Source organism: Perissodus microlepis, chromosome 20 (genome assembly GCF_051167445.1).
Source record: "Perissodus microlepis isolate ML-2025 ecotype Zambia chromosome 20, ASM5116744v1, whole genome shotgun sequence".
Taxonomy (NCBI): Eukaryota; Metazoa; Chordata; class Actinopteri; order Cichliformes; family Cichlidae; genus Perissodus; species Perissodus microlepis.
Genome location: NC_140480.1, coordinates 13,117,160 through 13,138,984, shown reverse-complemented (window position 1 = coordinate 13,138,984; position 21,825 = coordinate 13,117,160). Strand labels below are relative to the sequence as shown.

The window sequence follows — 21,825 nt, the reverse complement described above, 5'->3', positions numbered from 1 at the left end:
GATAACCCCGTGCAACACGGCAGCTTATTAAAAATCTTATTGGAAGTGATCAGCTTGCCAAAACAATTGGCACTTTGCAAATGTGCAGCAAATCAAAAAGACAATTTTATTGTCACAAAAGGAAATAATTTTGCAGATCAAGCAGCAAAACAGGCTGCACAACAATCGGCAGAGCTACTAGTATCCGACTACTGCCCACAAATACCACTTGACGTACTAAAAACCGAACAAAAAGCTGCAACAACCACTGAACAGAACAAGTGGCTGAAATGTGGAGCACAACTGAAAGATGACTTAATGGTCTGTGATGGAAAACCAATATTACCAGAGTCGTTACACAGGACAGCGGCTGTAGTGACACATGAAGTAATACATGTGTCAACAGGAGGGAAATATAGTATAGATAAACAATACACACTTTTACACTATAAATTTTGAAACTTCAGCGAAAAATTTGTAAGAACATGCCTATTCTGTCAAAAACACAACTCACAAGGAAACTTAAGACCTAAGAGAGGCCAGTTCTCCACACCATCCACATGGATTTTATTGAATTGAATGAATGTCAAGGATCAAAATATACCTTAGTGATCATAGATGTGTTTTCAAACTGACCAGAGATATATGCAGTAAAAAGCAGAGGCAATCTCCATTGCAAAATGTTTATGTAATCATTTTATTCCAACATATGGTATCCCTTCTCTGATAAGATCAGACAATGGGACACATTTTGTCAATGATGTGATCAGTAAGGTCTCTGAAGCACTAGGATTCAGCATAAGAAATCACTGTGCTTATCATCTATGGAGTGCAGGGTTAGTAGAGAGAACTAACGGCACCATAAAACAGAGACTCAGAAAATGCCTGAAATAGATAAAAATGCAAAGAGTTTAGTTTATTTAAAAGGCAGTGTGTGTGAGAGGAATATGAAATTATTGTGTGAATGATGCTACATTTTAGATTAAAAGTTAGTAGAATTACAGAGGGTTTGTAGATTGTAAATACAAAATGAGTTTGATTAGCCTGTAGAAACACAAAAGAGAGTAACAGGAAGTGTGTGTGTGACAGGACCTTTGCATGCCCATAGAGGGAGTGAGCACCCAGAGAGAAAAACAGAAGAGACAGACTCTAGCCAGATGAAGCAAATGGAGGCTTTAAGAAAAGAAATGAAAATGATATTAATGGTATGGTTTAGTGTGTCAATATAGGTCACAAATAAATAAAGGTGGACTTTTCTCAACCTAGGATTTCGAGCATAGCAGCAAAACCATAGATCAACATAATTGGGAGAAAACAAGCCAAAGTTTGGCTTAAAATTTTACAGCTTGACCTCCCACTTGTCCCGATCCTGAGAAGAAGCTCAAAGGACAGTCAATCTCCTGATGAAGACCAACGGAACATCGTGGACTTGAAGAATTAACAGCAGGCTGGTAAGAACAGTGTGACATAACTGTTTAAAGGCACTGAATGTGATATTTTGCCTGGCTGGGACTTAATCTAAAAGGAAGAAACAGAGAAGAAACAGATTGTGTTTGCTGGAGATTTAAGACAACAAAGGACACTTTGAGAAGGGTACAGGGGCCAGTGGGAAGGTGAAGCCCAGAGGAGTATAATTGGGTTGAAATTGAAGCCTGAACTCATGATGGTGTTTAGAGATGTCCACCAGATCACAACAAAGAGGTAAACAAAAATAGAAAACACACATATATAAATTGTTACATGTGAAATTATTTTTGGAAAGAATCAGAAGTAAGATAGTTTGAATCAGACCTCAGTGAAAAGATGCATGAATTGATGCAAGTGAACTAATAGATAAATCTGTTAGAAAGACAACTTTACGCTGAGAGGCCCTCTTGGATCCACCAGAGCCATTGCAAAAAGTGGAAGTGAGTGATAGCACAACCTAAAGACACCACCACCCCGACTCTTTGGTGATCTACAGGTGAAGGGAGGGCTGATTGGGTATATCCCGCCTTCTACTTCTCGCCTGTAGTCTACTCACCAGAGTAAATCGGTGTGTCTGGTCATCATGAAGATTATTCTGTTTACCACCTTGGCCCTGCTGCTTACAGCATGGACCCTGATGCACTTAAAGGATCAAGAAGCCAACTTGCATAGAAGGGCATGGATATATGACAACTCACACCTGACTGAAGTGACACAGGACTACATCCATCCCTGGATGAACAACGCCTGGTATAGAAAATATATAATCGCACAGAAGGCAAAGATTGTTATATATGCTCACACATGCCTGCTACAACACAGCATGCTACATTATATGGCAGACTTATGAACATGACTCAAGTGACATGCGCAGCAAGCTTTGCCAGTCTAGGTTATCAATATTTAGGAATTGTCCTAAACCACAGCGACTTCCTGACTATTGGACTATCGTTTTGGGCTGTTTTTAAATGCATTGACCAGCATCAACAAAGAACAAAATCAGGAAATTGATGCCATGAGAATAACTGTTATGCAACACCGAGTTGCCCTGGACATGATCTTGGCAGAAAAGGGCGGACTGTGTGTTTTGTTTAATATAACTTGTTGTACATATATTCCAGACAATGTGCATTCTGATAATATGACAAATGCTCTACAATTACTTAGAAACGTTCAACAGGCACAGGTAACCGATTGGGCAAATTTACAAAGTAATTGGTGGGATTGGTTTATGAGCGGCTCATGGAGAACATTGATGTTTAAGGTTTTGATGTTTATTGGCCTAATACTTATCATGTTTTGTATCTTTACTACATGCATTATCCCCTGTGTAAGAGGAATGGTATCAAGAATGATATCCCAATCTCTTGTTGCATATGTCACTGTGCCAGACGAGGAGGAAGGAGAAGACGATGAGTATGAAACTAATGTGATGAATGATTATATTTGAATGATACACATTTTATGACGACCAGACCGAAAGCACTCACAATGTAGGGTCTGTGTCTGAAACACATTGATGTATCTGTTTAATTTCAGCTACAAACAGGAGGGAATGATGAAAGATTTTTAATTTTGTGATTATTGTTTAGTTGTAGCTTCATTTAAGATAGGAGAGCTTGTGAGTTGGAACCACCACAGGAAAGGAAAGTGGAACCAGATGTGTAGAGGAATGCGGTGACATACGATACTACCTCCTGAGTTAATGGTCTCTCTCTCTCTCTCTCTCTCCTTATATGGGAATGTTTAAATTTCTATACATACCAAGCTATCTCCTGTTTCAACAGACAAGCTAAAGGTCTCTCCTTTTATGGAAATGTTTTTGTATTCTGAACATGCCACTCCTACTTCCTTGGAAACTTGCTTGAAGTATAAATAAAGGATGTGCTAAGAGCCCTGGGCGGTTTTCCTCTGGGTCACATCTGTTCTGCACACAGTTGGTGCAGAGCAGATTGGACCGTGATGGGGGATCGCCCATGTATATGTACATGTAAATAGATATCTGAGTTTGAGTATCTTTGCCTTCTAACAATTTTCTCTTCACAATAGGCCTTTTATAGCCGTTCATGACACGCACACACACACATAAAGCACTTTGCCTCACCATGAGAATGCAACTTTACCTAACCTAACCTTTAAAGTATCTGATATAGGATAGATAGAAAAATGAAGCAACCAGAGATTTAATGATGAATACTCTGGGTTCTGTAGTTCACGTTTTACAGTCCTGAATGACTCTTTGCATATAATTTATTGAAGAGGAGTTTAGAATGCACTTTACATTTAGACTGTTGCTGTCTAATTTTTTACATTGTTGCCGTGTTATGTCATGAATAAGGTTCACCTGCTGGGGGTTTGATGGATCAGCTGGACAATACAGTCAAAGACAGACTTCATTCATCATATGCAAGAATCCTAGTTGGATTTTTGTTGTCACTCATGTTTTTGAACCAAATATTGAAAACAATTCTGACAGACTGGATACCTGGTCAGGGTGTACATTACCTTGTACTCAAGCATCCCAGGACAGAGCCCTGCCCCACCATGAGCCTGGGTGGATACGTGGTTATAATATAAAAGGACCAATACTGAATATGAATATTTCATGAAAATTGAATTATAATACAAATTAGTAATAAGGCTTTCTCTGCGCCCTTATCTACCCCATACTCAAAGAGCTGCGGGCAGAGAGGGTGACAGGAGAGGATGGCACTGAAGAGAAGATGCTCGGTTTCTGGAGTCTCCTGGTCCTGTCAGTATTAGTAGGATGCATCTGCTGTGTCTTCTCGTGGATGCTCACCTACCTTGACTCGTTCCAGCCTGGTATGGATTTCCCAACACTGCGGACAGTGGCCCACGTCAGAGACGTTTAATATTGATTACATATGTCTGAATTGCTAACCCTAACCCTAGCTCAACAGACCACAATGCCCTGGACTGTCAGTATTATTACATGCTGTGAACACAAGTAGCTTTGATCACAGTTTATGTTGTAAAAGAGAAGGAATATTGGAAAAAAAGATCAACATTGTGATATTATTTCTTCCAAACTGACCAGAAACATGCTTGTCAGACTCTCACAGCAAAGGATCAGACTCACTGTGCATGACAGCTCAGGCCAATGATGTCTGTTAGATTGTCAGTTGTTTAGTGTGCTTCTGTACGGTTAGGGTCACCATCTCTATTTCAGAATAATTAATATGCGGAAAACACTAAAAGTTGATTGTCTTCCAGTATTCTAGCATAATTAAAAAACTTTGACTTTGTAAGTACATATTATTAGTCCTAATGCCAGTATGATTCTTCATAACTCCTGCTTTGAAATACTGAACTTTATTTGAAAATTTACCTGATGAAAGATAATTTACAGTGGCAGTCTGTCAGGATAATTCTGACTATAAGATCACTGTATTAATCTGAATCCTTCTGAAATGTGCTGTGGATGAATGCTGATGCAACTCACTGTGTGAAAACTGTTAATAAAATGAATCTGTGACACATGCAACACATTCACAGAGGAAGAGGACACAAAGGGAGGACACGCAGAGGCTGTGTTGAAGTCAGAAATCCAAATCTTTAGTCAAAAACAGGCGGCGGTAACAAACAGGAAGACAAGCAGTCCATCAAACAGTCTACAGGGTCAAACATACAGAGAATTCAAACAGCCGTAAAAAATAACTGGACACTGAAAAACTTAAAGCAATGTGTGACGCAATAAAAGGAAGCAGCGCAGTATATTCACTGAATTATCATCAATTACGAAAGAGAAAAACGACGATTTCTAAGGATTATTTTCTTAAATGCAGTTAGAGTGTGGCTGGTAAAGATGGAAACATACAGAATGTAAACTGTGTGAGTTTGGTGAACTTTGTTAGTAACAAATGAGGTAAAAAACAACAACCCCAAAACAGACAAAACACAGAAAGAGGCTCTCAGTATTCATTAATAATTAGAAAGAAAAATTGTGGTCGTGGATTTTTACAGTCTTAGTTCCGCTCGCTGTCATCATTATAATCATCATGATCAGTGGCGAGGTCCTTAGGTGGGTGGGGCTGTCTCTGGTGATGTCACCATGAAGGAACAGCATCTGGCACGTGTTGCTGAAACATCCCAGTACACTGGTGTAGTTTCCTCTCCAGCTGTTGGACATTTGACACTTGAACATTAAGGGGAAGAAGAAGAAACAGTGTTAGGTCAGGTGACCACATGGTTTCTAAAGTAACTGACAGGAAGTAACCAGGCCGTTAGAAATGGATGGCATGTGTTTAGAGTTACTGGAGTTGGGTAACTCTACTTACCAAAAGCAGAAGCACACAGATGACAGATCAGATGCTGAATGTTGCAGGAACATGCTCATGTGTGGTGGTCATTCAGTGCTGCTCCGGCAGGTTAGACAGTCCAAGACTGATATCCTGCCCATCTGAGAGTTTGAAAACACACATGCAAAGATTTATTTTGTATTACAGTCAAAGTTGGATGTTCATTTTTGTCCTTTAAAAATGTTTGTGTATTTGAAAGCACTAACATTTAAGGATGACTTGGATTGTCTCCTTTAAAGGGGAGACAAGTGTATCCACTGATCTACGTCACTTAAACTGGATGATGACTCCTCTCCCCCTCACTCAGAAACACTCCTAATATAACCAAGCAAATAAATAATATTGAAGATTTACTTACATCATTACAAAAACATCAAAAACATCTCCCTTTGATTCTATTTCTCCATTCCTGCTGAACATCAGGCAACAAATATCTCAATAAATCACAGTAAAATGTAAAGCACATATTTTCTCTGCTTTGTCTAACCTCTGCAGAGCCTCTGTCAAGAAAAACATATCTGTAAGCATAAAACAAATATACATTTCATAACACGTCACTGGACAAACCTCGGTCAGTTGATTTCCTCTGTGCAGTGCAGACGAACATCAGTCAGCAAGTCAAGGTGGTGAGATGGACTGGTGTCCTTTGTGACTCTGCTGGTTCTTCTGAGGAAACACCACCGTCTCTCCACACCGTCACCATCTGTGAGCACAAACTGCTGCTCTGCCAGCATGTAGGAAATCAGATATCACACACACAGGGGTGAAGAAACATTAGAGCTCAACTTTGGATACTTTAGATCTAAACAGATCAAAGTAGCTCTTAGTTTCAACAATCAGTGAGCAGACAAACAATGATACCATACTGATTCTGTATGAATACAATATGGTATTTTCAATACAGGTGTCAAATTAATTTATTAAAACTAATACAGATATATGTATATATATTTTTTGATAAATTAGTTTGCTAAATTATAAGAATATATATATATATTTTTTTCATTTAACAATTGCAACTGAAAGAAATTAAATATTGAACAAAAATATATTGTCACATTCTGAGCATGCTCAGCACGCTGACAGACTTGAAGTTGCTACAGATTTTAAGAAGTGATAATTATAGGGAAAAAACTTCTCTTTTTCATCCGTTTAATCAAACATTTGATGCCTCAGCTGTCTCAGTCCTATAGCGTTCTGCAACTACAACTAACCTGAAGCTTGGATTTGGCTGCAGGTGCCCCTGTACATCCTTCTCAGCAGCACACATGTGGGTACCATTTAATCCCACTTCTTCCTGAGCTTTGCTTCATCACAAGACCAAAGGTGGCATCCCGTGTCACAGTCTTATCATCATCCAGAAGAAACATTTGAAGAAACATCATGGAGAAGAAACATTTACACGCCTCCTGGTTTTGTTTTCTGATCCTGCAAAAAGACTGAGGACAACGAAGCCCAGAGAACACGAGATACACAACATCCAACATTCAGACTCAACAGCCTCCATAAATGAAGAGCACCAGGTTGGTTCAGTTATAGTAGATATAAGCATACTTCACATTACTGGGTATGAATAATAATGAGGGGGCAAACTTTGAAGATGCAGAGCATGATGTCCCATCATCAGACTGCAAACAAACATCCACCAGGCTTCTTTGTTGCCAAAATTGATGATTCTCCTATCAGGGATCAGTAGCGTGTATTAACCTGTGGTATAAGCAGCAGTCACTGAAATATTACTGTTTCAGATAAGAAATCTAGGACATAAAAGCCAGGGTGGGAGGGATCTCTGCAAACTGACTTACCTCTGCAAGTGTGAAGCTCAACAAAAATCTGACTCTCCAGTCACAGACAAACAAAAAACTCCAGCTGGGAGATAGAAAACGCTGTCTGGGTCTTGCTGGATGTTGCTGGTCAGAGTCCACACATTAGCAGAGTGCTTCTTGGTCCCACTGACCCATGTGGACAGCGACTGTGGAGAACTGTTCTGGAAAACAGAGAAGAGAATTAAAATAACAAAAAGCCAAACAGGATTTCCACAAAGACTCTCTTGGAATCAGCAATCAAAAAATCACTGGTTCATATTTCAATTAAATATGAACAGGTTCCTTAAATGTATGCAGTTCAGATCTGATTTAATTTAATTTCCTTCACACAGCACATTTGTCCAGGCTGACAGGTAAACATAGAATTAATCTCAGGTAACATGACTCATAGTAGAGATTCAGTAAGAAAGATTGCTAGCTCTAATATTATTACCACACAATCCAAGGACACACCAACAGCTCAGATTTGTAGAACTATTTAAACAAATGTCTTCTGAATATTCAATTCAGGTTCACAGTGGGAGGGTGGGGGGTGTCGTGGAATTTTTTAAATAAAGTCTGCAACACAGAAAGAGCTGTGATCAAGCTATTTATTACTGCGCCAACACACATCAAACATCACAGTTCAGTCATGTCAGCGCTGCCACAGAAGTTGTGCTCCTACTCCTTTATGCATTCCAAGGAAGAGGGAGGAAGTTACAAACTGATCCTACCACACTTCACGTGTCTCGCTATGAAACCTAACGGATCAATGGTTATGCTGTTTTGTGCCCTTGGCCTTATCAGCACCTGTAAAGGGAGTTGTTTTCTCAAACTGCTGACGCTGAAGTAAGTTCATCTAGTTTTAGAAACTTTCACTGAACAGTCTATAACAGTGTCACAACTAAGCATATGCATAAGCACTTAAATACTTTAAATGAGAATAACAGAAAATTTCTTTTACAGAGGCTAGAGCCTGTCCCAGTAGTCATAGGTAGAGCACACCTGGACAGGTCACCAGTCTGTCAGAGGACAAACACAGAGACAGACATCAGAGTAACAAATCTATTTAAAATTAATGTAAGTTTGCTGCAGCTGTATGTATGAACATGTGTTTCTGTGCTCACAGTCCACCTCTCAGGAACCTGCAGTTCATTTTTAGTCTACTTTAAACAGACCTCACAAAAGGCTGATGTGGCTGGATCAGTAGTCTGATTTAAGTACGATACCTTTGGCCAGGGATTAATCTGGTACATCGCTTCACTGCAGTCTTACGTATTTTCCCCACACCTGAATGAAAAAAATACTGATATATACAAATAACAGCTTCAGCTGATGCAGCCTGACTCAATCCTAAATGTTCAGCACACACAGAGAGACACAGAGATACCGTTTAAAGTTTAGTGTTAACATGAGTCACTGATCATTTGCAGTATTACAGAGTCTGGCAGTCTTTGCATGATGTCCACGTCACTGTGAGTTTCTAGCTGACTCTCAGGTGTGACAGGTGTGCCAGCAGGAAAGAGTAATAATAACCTGCATTCTGAGGTTTGTCATGCAGGATTAAAGGAGCCAGGCTTTGTTCACACAGCTAGGATTGTATTTTACACTGACCCTGGATCAGTATAAGTATCATACAGTTTAAACGAAGCACTGAAACTTGCACATATTTATTATAGATGCACTGAAGCTAATCGAGATATTTGCTGTCAATCTGTGGCTGCGATTAAACACTTTACTGAAAACTTTATTAACTAGTAACTTCATCAGTCATGACAGAAGCGAATATTTCTGTGCTAACATCGTTTAAACAGTAACAGCTTTACTACAATATAAGCTAACGTTTACACCGTAACTTTAAGCTAGCACCATAAAGACAGTAAAACACGTAATAATATCTACAAATGCATCTTAAAGCTGTTATATTAGCACTCGGTGTATTACTAACATAAGCACATTAACATTACTGACACTGGCTGACTTTTAATAGTCATTCTATAAATGCTGTCTGTTTAAATGGTCTTACCTGTACACACTGCTGTATCCACCGGATTCCAGCCAGAGTGGATTCTGGATCCTCCATCTGGATGGATGAGAACAACCTTCTGAACAATCTAGCAGGAGATGGCCCATATCTATGGGACTGATTTGTGCTAATAACGCCCATTGTATGGACTGATAACATCCGAAGCGGGTGAATAAAGTCACCCAGTCGCTAGCTGTGCCATTACCCAGCATACATCACTCCCTCCATAAATGCAATAAACGATACAAAAGTATCGTTCTACCTGTTTTTCCAGGTAGTTGTTTACATTATATAATTTATTGTGTTCAGTATACGTCACTACAATGTGATTTCGGAAATATATAAATATACGGACAACAGGCTCTTCCGCGGCAATCTCTTGTCGTCAATAAGCAACGTTAAGGGAGCTCTATAGTATTCAATGAGAGGACCCTGCATGTCAATAAGTGAAGCAGAGGGAGCCTGACCATGCGTCACACGTTTGACGAGTTGGGAGTGAGAACGTGTTGGTTGGTAAAATGTTTAGGATGAGATGGAGATATAACACTCATGCACCCTGAAAATTATGAAGGTCTAAATATGTATCAAAGGGACTCACTGAACATCAGTGGATTTCTATGGGGCAAACGTACTTAAAGCAGCCACTGTGACCATTGCTGCAGAGCAAAATGAAGAATACTGATGGGGACTATGAGGGTTTGTAGTTAAATTCCTGCTCTTACCGGATCAGTGAGTGTCTGTTTCAAGACTATTAACATACTTCTACATCACTATGGAACACCAGCATTTCTGCAGAGGACAGAACCACCTGCTTTAAACTACCATGATGCTCTGTGCTATGTTGTCATGGCAATATGAATTCAAATAAATACATAAGTCGAAAAATGCACATTTGAAGGAGGACAAGAAGACAGGCAACTGGAAGAGCTTTTGAAACAGGAAAACTTTTTTGGATTTCTCTTAATTTACCTGGAAATTTTGCTAATACAAGTCAAGGAGGAAACAAGGAGGCAGGTTGGATTATATTTGAGGACAGGACACATGAAGGAGAAGCATGAGGAGAGAGAAAACAGCAGAGCGACGGTGAAAAGCTAATCATGGATCAAGTCGAAGAAGCAAGCATCAAAACTGTGAGTAAACATAACACACAAAAAGTTAAAAATGACTGTGCTGATTAAGGAAACATTACATTTGGTTAGTTTGGGGTCTCGAGCTTCAGGTTTGTGGGTTCAGTTGCTCTCAAAATTGAGGAAAGACAAAAAATGTTTCTTTTGAAAGGTTGTTGGAGGATTCTTACTGTAAGAAATATCTGGGTGTGCATCTGCTTTTATTTAAAAAAAAAAAAAAAAGTTGAATTTTTTCACATTGAAAAGGGAAAATTGGAGGATCAGGACAATAACGTGGCCAAATTTACTGTTTCCTTAATCAGAACAATAATTTTGATCTGAACTAGAAATGTGTAAATGGGTTATTTTGTTTCTTCTCTACTGATCACTGTGTTACATGTTTAGTTACTTGTCAGTCTACATGGTTAATGGTACTTTTAAAAAATGCAGTTTATTCATAATTTTGTAGAAAAAGGCTCTGCACCTGTGAAAAACAAATCCAAACCCCCAAAATCACTGTAGATCAGAGTAGCTAAGCTCTGGTTAACTGCAATTATATTACAGGAGATTAAAAATATTAAGATGATTGAAAGAAACAAAGATTGCTTTAAGGTCTGAAGATTTGACTTTCTTATTGAAAGAGACGAAAACTAATCCATGTGTGACACTGAGGAAATAACTTAACGCTAAAAAGATGTGGAGGTCCAAATGTTTTATAAAAATGGGCAAACTTGATTTAATGACATTAGAAAGAAAAAATGGGATGTTTAAAAAGGTAATAAATAAAAATGATTTTTTATATTACTTGAAAAAATGATGTTGGTTAGTGCAGCTGTATTTGGAAAAGCTACTGGGTCACTAGTAAGATGAGATTTAATGTGATAAACTGAGGATAGGTAATATAATCTGCACACTCGCTATTATTGTTGTAATCCACACACCACCATTATTGTTGCATCCATACACCAGCTAATGTTTTATCAAACATTAATCATAATTGGTGATCAATGCAAGTTTTAAGCAATTATATTTATTTGGATTCAAAACCAATTTACAAAATATAAAAAAGAATCTTGTTTTTTTTAAGATAAAAAGACGTTTCTAACTGACTTCAGTTAGCTGAGCTGTAGAGGAGATTGATGAGCACGCAATAAAGTGAACTTGTTAGGGAGAGTTTGCAATCAACTCAAATTTTGATGATAGACACAGATAAAAATGAGCGTTTTTTTAGACACTGATGTGTGGACCGATCACATGGTTATAAACCAGGTGAAAATTGACTTCAAACTTTTGAGCTGTGGTGTAGATTGATTACAATGATAGCGTATAGTTATCTATTACAGAAGAATATATAGAAGTATGAGGACAGAGAGACACTGTTAAAAGGTTATGAGCTGTCTTGATGCAGAGAAAGTGGAGTTTGTCATCCTGGAGCTGTTGCCAAGATTGAACGATGCTCTGGCTCTGTGGTCAAGTTCAGACATAGGCTTTAAGCAACCATGAGCCACTGATAAGCGTGATAGATTAATAAGCATGTATAAAGTGGACTTGTTAAACAGCTCTGATAGGAGAAAGTCAATGAGCACGCAATAAAGTGGACTTGTTAGGGACAGTTTACCATCAGCCTTGATAAAGTTTAACTTCATTTGTATTGAAAGACAGACTTTAAAGAAGATTCTTATTTGAAACTGGTGATAAAATCCAGGTCAGATACAGTTACATACAAGCATACAGTACACACTACTGCTCAAAGGTCAGAGGTCAGTTAGAAAAGACCCTGATTTTAATAGAAAATTGGCTTTAATGTAACATCACATGAAGTTTATCAGTAATGTTTCACAGCTTTAATCAAATCCTTCATCATCCATAAGTTGTGATGGAAAAATGTCTGCAAGCGTGCAGGAGCCCATTTTTAGAGACAATCATTCCTGTGTTATAATGCTCATTGAAGTTTATCAGGTCAGACGACCAACAGATGATAAGAAATATAATCTTACTAATTATTAGTTGAAAAGTACTTTGCTAAGCAAAATTCAATGAGGTTAGGCTGGAGATTGAGACGTTAACATAAAAGGGTCAGTTGGTGATGCATGAAAAAAAAAAATTTCTTCTGAAAATCTATTGGAGAATTCTGATTGTAAGAAATGAAAAATATTCAAATAGTTAAACTGTTAAAAAAAAGTGAAGGTTTTGTGCAGCTGGGTGTTGCAGCCCCTTTAGAGGAAAATGGAAACTTGGTTTCATGAGGTTAAAAACAAACACTGGGATGATCCAGACACATTTATTGTTTCTTTAATCACCACAATAGTTTCAGTTTGTGCTAAAATCTCTTAAAAAGCTGTTTTGAGTGATAAGTTTGGCTTTAATGTGTTAAGCTTGCATTAGATAAGACAATGTACCACTGAACACAGGAGGGATTATTGCTGAAAATGGGTCTCTGAACACCTCTGTAGATATTCTATTAAAAATCATTCATGATTTGTGATCAGTGTTAATATTAAGCATTTATATGATTATTTTTGATAAATTGCTGTGATTCAATCTGAAACCAAATTTGAGTCTATTCTGAAAACAAGACATTTCTAATTCACCTCAGACTTTTGAGCTGTAGTCTACATTGTAATGATAGTGTATGGTTATTGATTAGAGCAGATGATATGAGGCTATCAGGAGAGACTGTTAAAAAGTTATGAGCTGTCTTGATGCAGAGAAAGTGGAGTTTGTCATCCTGGAGCTGTTGCCAAGATTGAACGATGCTCTGGCTCTGTGGTCAAGTTCAGACATAGGCTTTAAGCAACCATGAGCCACTGATAAGCGTGATAGATTAATAAGCATGTATAAAGTGGACTTGTTAAACAGCTCTGATAGGAGAAAGTCAATGAGCACGCAATAAAGTGGACTTGTTAGGGACAGTTTACCATCAGCCTTGATAAAGTTTAACTTCATTTGTATTGAAAGACAGACTTTAAAGAAGATTCTTATTTGAAACTGGTGATAAAATCCAGGTCAGATACAGTTACATACAAGCATACAGTACACACTACTGCTCAAAGGTCAGAGGTCAGTTAGAAAAGACCCTGATTTTAATAGAAAATTGGCTTTAATGCAACATCACATGAAGTTTATCAGTAATGTTTCACAGCTTTAATCAAATCCTTCATCATCCATAAGTTGTGATGGAAAAATGTCTGCAAGCGTGCAGGAGCCCATTTTTAGAGACAATCATTCCTGTGTTATAATGCTCATTGAAGTTTATCAGGTCAGACGACCAACAGATGATAAGAAATATAATCTTACTAATTATTAGTTGAAAAGTACTTTGCTAAGCAAAATTCAATGAGGTTAGGCTGGAGATTGAGACGTTAACATAAAAGGGTCAGTTGGTGATGCATGAAAAAAAAAAATTTCTTCTGAAAATCTATTGGAGAATTCTGATTGTAAGAAATGAAAAATATTCAAATAGTTAAACTGTTAAAAAAAAGTGAAGGTTTTGTGCAGCTGGGTGTTGCAGCCCCTTTAGAGGAAAATGGAAACTTGGTTTCATGAGGTTAAAAACAAACACTGGGATGATCCAGACACATTTATTGTTTCTTTAATCACCACAATAGTTTCAGTTTGTGCTAAAATCTCTTAAAAAGCTGTTTTGAGTGATAAGTTTGGCTTTAATGTGTTAAGCTTGCATTAGATAAGACAATGTACCACTGAACACAGGAGGGATTAATGCTGAAAATGGATCTCTGAACACCTCTGTAGATATTCTATTAAAAATCATTCATGATTTGTGATCAGTGTTAATATTAAGCATTTATATGATTATTTTTGATAAATTGCTGTGATTCAATCTGAAACCAAATTTGAGTCTATTCTGAAAACAAGACATTTCTAATTCACCTCAGACTTTTGAGCTGTAGTCTACATTGTAATGATAGTGTATGGTTATTGATTAGAGCAGATGATATGAGGCTATCAGGAGAGACTGTTAAAAAGTTATGAGCTGTCTTGATGCAGAGAAAGTGGAGTTTGTCATCCTGGAGCTGTTGCCAAGATTGAACGATGCTCTGGCTCTGTGGTCAAGTTCAGACATAGGCTTTAAGCAACCATGAGCCACTGATAAGCGTGATAGATTAATAAGCATGTATAAAGTGGACTTGTTAAACAGCTCTGATAGGAGAAAGTCAATGAGCACGCAATAAAGTGGACTTGTTAGGGACAGTTTACCATCAGCCTTGATAAAGTTTAACTTCATTTGTATTGAAAGAAAGACTTTAAAGAAGATTCTTATTTGAAACTGGTGATAAAATCCAGGTCAGATACAGTTACATACAAGCATACAGTACACACTACTGCTCAAAGGTCAGAGGTCAGTTAGAAAAGACCCTGATTTTAATAGAAAATTGGCTTTAATGTAACATCACATGAAGTTTATCAGTAATGTTTCACAGCTTTAATCAAATCCTTCATCATCCATAAGTTGTGATGGAAAAATGTCTGCAAGCGTGCAGGAGCCCATTTTTAGAGACAATCATTCCTGTGTTATAATGCTCATTGAAGTTTATCAGGTCAGACGACCAACAGATGATAAGAAATATAATCTTACTAATTATTAGTTGAAAAGTACTTTGCTAAGAAAAATTCAATGAGGTTAGGCTGGAGATTGAGACGTTAACATAAAAGGGTCAGTTGGTGATGCATGAAAAAAAAGAATTTCTTCTAAAAATCTATTGGAGAATTCTGATTGTAAGAAATGAAAAATATTAAAATAGTTAAACTGTTAAAAAAAAGTGAAGGTTTTGTGCAGCTGGGTGTTGCAGCCCCTTTAGAGGAAAATGGAAACTTGGTTTCATGAGGTTAAAAACAAACACTGGGATGATCCAGACACATTTATTGTTTCTTTAATCACCACAATAGTTTCAGTTTGTGATAAAATCTCTTAAAAAGCTGTTTGAGTGATAAGTTTGGCTTTAATGTGTTAAGCTTGCATTAGATAAGACAATGTACCACTGAACACAGGAGGGATTAATGCTGAAAATGGATCTCTGAACACCTCTGTAGATATTCTATTAAAAATCATTCATGATTTGTGATCAGTGTTAATATTAAGCAATTATATGATTATTTTGATAAATTGCTGTGATTCAATCTGAAACCAAATTTGAGTCTATTCTGAAAACAAGACATTTCTAATTCACCTCAGACTTTTGAGCTGTAGTCTACATTGTAATGATAGTGTATGGTTATTGATTAGAGCAGATGATATGAGACTATCAGGAGAGACTGTTAAAAAGTTATGAGCTGTCTTGATGCAGAGAAAGTGGAGTTTGTCATCCTGGAGCTGTTGCCAAGATTGAACGATGCTCTGGCTCTGTGGTCAAGTTCAGACATAGGCTTTAAGCAACCATGAGCCACTGATAAGCGTGATAGATTAATAAGCATGTATAAAGTGGACTTGTTAAACAGCTCTGATAGGAGAAAGTCAATGAGCACGCAATAAAGTGGACTTGTTAGGGACAGTTTACCATCAGCCTTGATAAAGTTTAACTTCATTTGTATTGAAAGACAGACTTTAAAGAAGATTCTTATTTGAAACTGGTGATAAAATCCAGGTCAGATACAGTTACATACAAGCATACAGTACACACTACTGCTCAAAGGTCAGAGGTCAGTTAGAAAAGACCCTGATTTTAATAGAAAATTGGCTTTAATGCAACATCACATGAAGTTTATCAGTAATGTTTCACAGCTTTAATCAAATCCTTCATCATCCATAAGTTGTGATGGAAAAATGTCTGCAAGCGTGCAGGAGCCCATTTATAGAGACAATCATTCCTGTGTTATAATGCTCATTGAAGTTTATCAGGTCAGACGACCAACAGATGATAAGAAATATAATCTTACTAATTATTAGAGTTGAAAAGTACTTTGCTAAGCAAAATTCAATGAGGTTAGGCTGGAGATTGAGACGTTAACATAAAAGGGTCAGTTGGTGATGCATGAAAAAAAAGAATTTCTTCTAAAAATCTATTGGAGAATTCTGATTGTAAGAAATGAAAAATATTAAAACAGTGAAACTGTTAAAAAAAAAGTGAAGGTTTTGTGCAGCTGGGTGTTGCAGCCCCTTTAGAGGAAAATGGAAACTTGGTTTCATGAGGTTAAAAACAAACACTGGGATGATCCAGACACATTTATTGTTTCTTTAATCACCACAATAGTTTCAGTTTGTGCTAAAATCTCTTAAAAAGCTGTTTTGAGTGATAAGTTTGGCTTTAATGTGTTAAGCTTGCATTAGATAAGACAATGTACCACTGAACACAGGAGGGATTATTGCTGAAAATGGGTCTCTGAACACCTCTGTAGATATTCTATTAAAAATCATTCATGATTTGTGATCAGTGTTAATATTAAGCATTTATATGATTATTTTTGATAAATTGCTGTGATTCAATCTGAAACCAAATTTGAGTCTATTCTGAAAACAAGACATTTCTAATTCACCTCAGACTTTTGAGCTGTAGTCTACATTGTAATGATAGTGTATGGTTATTGATTAGAGCAGATGATATGAGGCTATCAGGAGAGACTGTTAAAAAGTTATGAGCTGTCTTGATGCAGAGAAAGTGGAGTTTGTCATCCTGGAGCTGTTGCCAAGATTGAACGATGCTCTGGCTCTGTGGTCAAGTTCAGACATAGGCTTTAAGCAACCATGAGCCACTGATAAGCGTGATAGATTAATAAGCATGTATAAAGTGGACTTGTTAAACAGCTCTGATAGGAGAAAGTCAATGAGCACGCAATAAAGTGGACTTGTTAGGGACAGTTTACCATCAGCCTTGATAAAGTTTAACTTCATTTGTATTGAAAGACAGACTTTAAAGAAGATTCTTATTTGAAACTGGTGATAAAATCCAGGTCAGATACAGTTACATACAAGCATACAGTACACACTACTGCTCAAAGGTCAGAGGTCAGTTAGAAAAGACCCTGATTTTAATAGAAAATTGGCTTTAATGTAACATCACATGAAGTTTATCAGTAATGTTTCACAGCTTTAATCAAATCCTTCATCATCCATAAGTTGTGATGGAAAAATGTCTGCAAGCGTGCAGGAGCCCATTTTTAGAGACAATCATTCCTGTGTTATAATGCTCATTGAAGTTTATCAGGTCAGACGACCAACAGATGATAAGAAATATAATCTTACTAATTATTAGTTGAAAAGTACTTTGCTAAGCAAAATTCAATGAGGTTAGGCTGGAGATTGAGACGTTAACATAAAAGGGTCAGTTGGTGATGCATGAAAAAAAAAAATTTCTTCTGAAAATCTATTGGAGAATTCTGATTGTAAGAAATGAAAAATATTCAAATAGTTAAACTGTTAAAAAAAAGTGAAGGTTTTGTGCAGCTGGGTGTTGCAGCCCCTTTAGAGGAAAATGGAAACTTGGTTTCATGAGGTTAAAAACAAACACTGGGATGATCCAGACACATTTATTGTTTCTTTAATCACCACAATAGTTTCAGTTTGTGCTAAAATCTCTTAAAAAGCTGTTTTGAGTGATAAGTTTGGCTTTAATGTGTTAAGCTTGCATTAGATAAGACAATGTACCACTGAACACAGGAGGGATTATTGCTGAAAATGGGTCTCTGAACACCTCTGTAGATATTCTATTAAAAATCATTCATGATTTGTGATCAGTGTTAATATTAAGCATTTATATGATTATTTTTGATAAATTGCTGTGATTCAATCTGAAACCAAATTTGAGTCTATTCTGAAAACAAGACATTTCTAATTCACCTCAGACTTTTGAGCTGTAGTCTACATTGTAATGATAGTGTATGGTTATTGATTAGAGCAGATGATATGAGGCTATCAGGAGAGACTGTTAAAAAGTTATGAGCTGTCTTGATGCAGAGAAAGTGGAGTTTGTCATCCTGGAGCTGTTGCCAAGATTGAACGATGCTCTGGCTCTGTGGTCAAGTTCAGACATAGGCTTTAAGCAACCATGAGCCACTGATAAGCGTGATAGATTAATAAGCATGTATAAAGTGGACTTGTTAAACAGCTCTGATAGGAGAAAGTCAATGAGCACGCAATAAAGTGGACTTGTTAGGGACAGTTTACCATCAGCCTTGATAAAGTTTAACTTCATTTGTATTGAAAGACAGACTTTAAAGAAGATTCTTATTTGAAACTGGTGATAAAATCCAGGTCAGATACAGTTACATACAAGCATACAGTACACACTACTGCTCAAAGGTCAGAGGTCAGTTAGAAAAGACCCTGATTTTAATAGAAAATTGGCTTTAATGTAACATCACATGAAGTTTATCAGTAATGTTTCACAGCTTTAATCAAATCCTTCATCATCCATAAGTTGTGATGGAAAAATGTCTGCAAGCGTGCAGGAGCCCATTTTTAGAGACAATCATTCCTGTGTTATAATGCTCATTGAAGTTTATCAGGTCAGACGACCAACAGATGATAAGAAATATAATCTTACTAATTATTAGAGTTGAAAAGTACTTTGCTAAGCAAAATTCAATGAGGTTAGGCTGGAGATTGAGACGTTAACATAAAAGGGTCAGTTGGTGATGCATGAAAAAAAAGAATTTCTTCTAAAAATCTATTGGAGAATTCTGATTGTAAGAAATGAAAAATATTCAAATAGTTAAACTGTTAAAAAAAAGTGAAGGTTTTGTGCAGCTGGGTGTTGCAGCCCCTTTAGAGGAAAATGGAAACTTGGTTTCATGAGGTTAAAAACAAACACTGGGATGATCCAGACACATTTATTGTTTCTTTAATCACCACAATAGTTTCAGTTTGTGCTAAAATCTCTTAAAAAGCTGTTTTGAGTGATAAGTTTGGCTTTAATGTGTTAAGCTTGCATTAGATAAGACAATGTACCACTGAACACAGGAGGGATTATTGCTGAAAATGGGTCTCTGAACACCTCTGTAGATATTCTATGAAAAATCATTCATGATTTGTGATCAGTGTTAATATTAAGCATTTATATGATTATTTTGATAAATTGCTGTGATTCAATCTGAAACCAAATTTGAATCTATTCTGAAAACAAGACATTTCTAATTCACCTCAGACTTTTGAGCTGTAGTCTACATTGTAATGATAGTGTACGGTTATTGATTAGAGCAGATGATATGAGGCTATCAGGAGAGACTGTTAAAAAGTTATGAGCTGTCTTGATGCAGAGAAAGTGGAGTTTGTCATCCTGGAGCTGTTGCCAAGATTGAACGATGCTCTGGCTCTGTGGTCAAGTTCAGACATAGGCTTTAAGCAACCATGAGCCACTGATAAGCGTGATAGATTAATAAGCATGTATAAAGTGGACTTGTTAAACAGCTCTGATAGGAGAAAGTCAATGAGCACGCAATAAAGTGGACTTGTTAGGGACAGTTTACCATCAGCCTTGATAAAGTTTAACTTCATTTGTATTGAAAGACAGACTTTAAAGAAGATTCTTATTTGAAACTGGTGATAAAATCCAGGTCAGATACAGTTACATACAAGCATACAGTACACACTACTGCTCAAAGGTCAGAGGTCAGTTAGAAAAGACCCTGATTTTAATAAAAAATTGGCTTTAATGTAACATCACATGAAGTTTATCAGTAATGTTTCACAGCTTTAATCAAATCCTTCATCATCCATAAGTTGTGATGGAAAAATGTCTGCAAGCGTGCAGGAGCCCATTTTTAGAGACAATCATTCCTGTGTTATAATGCTCATTGAAGTTTATCAGGTCAGACGACCAACAGATGATAAGAAATATAATCTTACTAATTATTAGAGTTGAAAAGTACTTTGCTAAGCAAAATTCAATGAGGTTAGGCTGGAGATTGAGACGTTAACATAAAAGGGTCAGTTGGTGATGCATGAAAAAAAAGAATTTCTTCTAAAAATCTATTGGAGAATTCTGATTGTAAGAAATGAAAAATATTAAAACAGTGAAACTGTTAAAAAAAAGTGAAGGTTTTGTGCAGCTGGGTGTTGCAGCCCCTTTAGAGGAAAATGGAAACTTGGTTTCATGAGGTTAAAAACAAACACTGGGATGATCCAGACACATTTATTGTTTCTTTAATCACCACAATAGTTTCAGTTTGTGCTAAAATCTCTTAAAAAGCTGTTTTGAGTGATAAGTTTGGCTTTAATGTGTTAAGCTTGCATTAGATAAGACAATGTACCACTGAACACAGGAGGGATTATTGCTGAAAATGGGTCTCTGAACACCTCTGTAGATATTCTATTAAAAATCATTCATGATTTGTGATCAGTGTTAATATTAAGCATTTATATGATTATTTTTGATAAATTGCTGTGATTCAATCTGAAACCAAATTTGAGTCTATTCTGAAAACAAGACATTTCTAATTCACCTCAGACTTTTGAGCTGTAGTCTACATTGTAATGATAGTGTATGGTTATTGATTAGAGCAGATGATATGAGGCTATCAGGAGAGACTGTTAAAAAGTTATGAGCTGTCTTGATGCAGAGAAAGTGGAGTTTGTCATCCTGGAGCTGTTGCCAAGATTGAACGATGCTCTGGCTCTGTGGTCAAGTTCAGACATAGGCTTTAAGCAACCATGAGCCACTGATAAGCGTGATAGATTAATAAGCATGTATAAAGTGGACTTGTTAAACAGCTCTGATAGGAGAAAGTCAATGAGCACGCAATAAAGTGGACTTGTTAGGGACAGTTTACCATCAGCCTTGATAAAGTTTAACTTCATTTGTATTGAAAGACAGACTTTAAAGAAGATTCTTATTTGAAACTGGTGATAAAATCCAGGTCAGATACAGTTACATACAAGCATACAGTACACACTACTGCTCAAAGGTCAGAGGTCAGTTAGAAAAGACCCTGATTTTAATAGAAAATTGGCTTTAATGCAACATCACATGAAGTTTATCAGTAATGTTTCACAGCTTTAATCAAATCCTTCATCATCCATAAGTTGTGATGGAAAAATGTCTGCAAGCGTGCAGGAGCCCATTTTTAGAGACAATCATTCCTGTGTTATAATGCTCATTGAAGTTTATCAGGTCAGACGACCAACAGATGATAAGAAATATAATCTTACTAATTATTAGAGTTGAAAAGTA

At 36.9% G+C, this 21,825-nt stretch overlaps 1 long non-coding RNA gene across 5 annotated transcripts; it reads right to left on the bottom strand.

Annotated features, from left to right (window-relative positions):
* Window positions 1–5,455: 5,455 nt before the first annotated feature.
* On the bottom strand, window positions 5,456–10,611 carry LOC146364249 (uncharacterized). Of its 5 annotated transcripts, none has more exons than XR_014799031.1 (5): window positions 6,980–9,422; window positions 6,333–6,489; window positions 5,972–6,080; window positions 5,745–5,866; window positions 5,456–5,602 (listed from the first exon to the last, which is right to left on the bottom strand). It is a non-coding gene; the product is annotated as an uncharacterized LOC146364249 (long non-coding RNA). The 5 variants fall into 5 exon arrangements; XR_014799030.1 differs by adding an exon at window positions 9,597–10,611 and having other exon boundaries at window positions 5,458–5,602; window positions 5,745–6,080; window positions 6,980–7,752; XR_014799032.1 differs by having other exon boundaries at window positions 5,458–5,602; window positions 5,745–6,080; window positions 6,980–7,204; window positions 7,359–9,422.
* Window positions 10,612–21,825: the final 11,214 nt, after the last annotated feature.